The sequence below is a fragment of the Clupea harengus genome, chromosome 3, assembly GCF_900700415.2.
Source record: "Clupea harengus chromosome 3, Ch_v2.0.2, whole genome shotgun sequence".
Taxonomy (NCBI): Eukaryota; Metazoa; Chordata; class Actinopteri; order Clupeiformes; family Clupeidae; genus Clupea; species Clupea harengus.
The window spans coordinates 30,655,536-30,658,035 of record NC_045154.1 but is presented as its reverse complement, the minus strand read 5'-3'; the positions used below and the strand labels follow the sequence as shown (position 1 = coordinate 30,658,035).

At 47.9% G+C, this 2,500-nt stretch overlaps 1 protein-coding gene across 1 annotated transcript in view; it reads right to left on the bottom strand.

The window, feature by feature from the left end:
- Positions 1–2,500, bottom strand: part of sema3d (sema domain, immunoglobulin domain (Ig), short basic domain, secreted, (semaphorin) 3D) — a 48,597-nt gene that overhangs the window by 30,840 nt on the left and 15,257 nt on the right. The window lies entirely within an intron of this gene.

Here is a 2,500-nt window from a genome sequence, read left to right as displayed (position 1 = left end):
TGCTCAGTCATCACACCTGCATGAGTGTCTCCCTAATGGTTTCTGTAAGTAATGCAGAAAGGACACTGTGCCTGTCAGGATTATCTCCTGCGCTCCTGTGGGCTGTGTGGCGGGCGGATCATCAGGGCTCGGAGGGAGACTACGGGCACTCAAGCATTCCACTTCCTCTGCTCTCCCCGCAAACAGCAGTCAAAGAAGCATTCCTTGTCTTGGCGTTTCGCGCCTATCTGCATATACCCTTATTATTTATCAACCTGCATCTTTCTTTCTCCACGCTTCCTCTATCGAACTCTCTCTGCTTCCTCTCTCTCTCTCTCTCTTTCTCACTCTCTCTCTCCCTACGTTTATCCCTCTATCTCTGTCATCCGTCTGTGGCATTTTCAACATTTGTTCACTTTCCCCTAATCGCATACCATCTGCGGTCATGCTACGCCTCCATTAGGCAGCAGGCAGTCATGGGGTGGATTTCTCCCAGTCAAGCGCTCTCCTATTGGACAGTCCACTCTAGGAGGGGGTATGTGTGTGACCTCACACCTGATTTTTGGATGTGTATGGTTGTGATCATGAGTTGGAGGTGAAGTCAGACATGGAGAGAGAGAGAGAGAGAGAGAGAGAGAGCAGACCAGAGCTCTCAGGATCGCGGGCACCTCAGAGGGGGTGCGGACCCATTAAGGCTGTCAAACATCATCACACCGAGCTGCAATAAGTCAATGTCTCTCTCCCTCTCTCTCTCTCTCTCTCTCTCTCTCTCTCGCTCTCTCGCTCTCTCCCTCTCTCTCTCTCTCTCTCTCCCTGAAGATTTCATTTTCTATTCATTCTAATGCATTCTTTCTCAATCCAGTCACAACCATCCAGAATGCATTATGTAGAAGCCATTCAGTCTGCTGGCCTGTGCTGCAGTAATACACACTGCTCCCCAGAGATGCGTTAATCTGCCAGCCAAACAAACACAGAGAGAGAGAGCGTCATCATCAGAGGTCTGGCAGCACACGGCCAGGCACTGATTCTTTACAGCAGCCGACTGCTCCAACATGTTCATTAGCGACCAGACAGGAGACAAGGCCATTTTCACGTCATCTTCCTTTTTTTGGCCTTTCTCTCGTCTGCCTCGTTCTCTCTTCATTTATTTCCCTGCTTTCACTCTCTCTGGTGCCAACACATACCATCCATTTTCACACACACACACACACACACACACACACACACACACACACACACACACACACACACACACACACACACACACACACACACGCACACACGCACGCACACACGCACGCACACACACACACACGTCCTGTTCAAACATCCGCATTATTAGAGAGGTGACTGGGAAGAAAAGGCTGGGGTTTTGTAAATGTGTTTGTGTGTCAGTCGGTGTGTGAGCGCCGACAGGGGCCAGGGCTTATGCCTTGGGCTAATCTCCACTAAGATTGACACCCTGATTAGTCTTGTGGTATGTAAAGGGTGTGAGGAGCTTAGTTATGATCAATATTAGCGCCCACCCCTTGACACATTCACACACATTCACACACACACACACACACACACACACACACACACACACACACACACACACACACACACACACACACACACACACACTCTTCTTCCCCTAACACTTCCATTGTTAGCACCCTGGATCAGACCAGGGTAGACCCATGGCTTATCTGCCTTGCAAACAGCCTGGGGCGAGAAAGCTCATGAAAGACTGCTCCTCAGCGACTTAGCGTCCCATTCAGGCCCCGGTTATTTTATCTGCGGGGTTAGCCCTCGAGACACGACCTTTCACACCCTCTCAACAGCCCGTGATTTGCTCTTAGCTGCTAGCGCCGCAGCGCATAATCCCCTCATTTGTTTGTGAGAGATATCCTATCGTGGCCGCTGTGTGGTTTTTGTGCTTAGCGCCTAGCGCTTAGCCTTTGGATCACCTCTGAGAAGCACAGTTTAAAAAAAAAAAAAAAAAAGAAAGAAACTTCTTAGGGACTTGGCAACGATGCCAGCGAGTCGGCGTAGCGTGTGTTTTCTTAGCTGTGACTTAAGAGGCTTGTTCAGCGTTCAGCTTCACTGTCAGCCAGAGCGAATTAACACTGACAGGACAGGAGGGTCAAACCATGCCATTATTACCGAACCCAGATGTTTCAGTGCAGGCTAGTGCAGGTAAACACTGGTCCACTGTTATGAGGATGAGTTGATGTTTTAGGAGGAATTAACTTGTGAGAAGACTTGTTGAAATGTCTTCTTGTGTCAAATGCTGAAGGCTACGGTGTTGCTATGGGGAGTTGGAGACGAGGAGTGAAGTGTGTATTTGGATCACAAGGAAAACATAATTTTTTTCAAATAATACACAACTGTTGTGTTCGTTCAGTTGACAGCTTATATCAATATTTGACACAGCCTTTCTTTTAATTTTTGGCTTATTTTCATAATCCAGTGCTATAAATCTATCAAGCACATGATGTTTTAAAATGTCTGCCTGTCAAACAAAAACCAGCATATT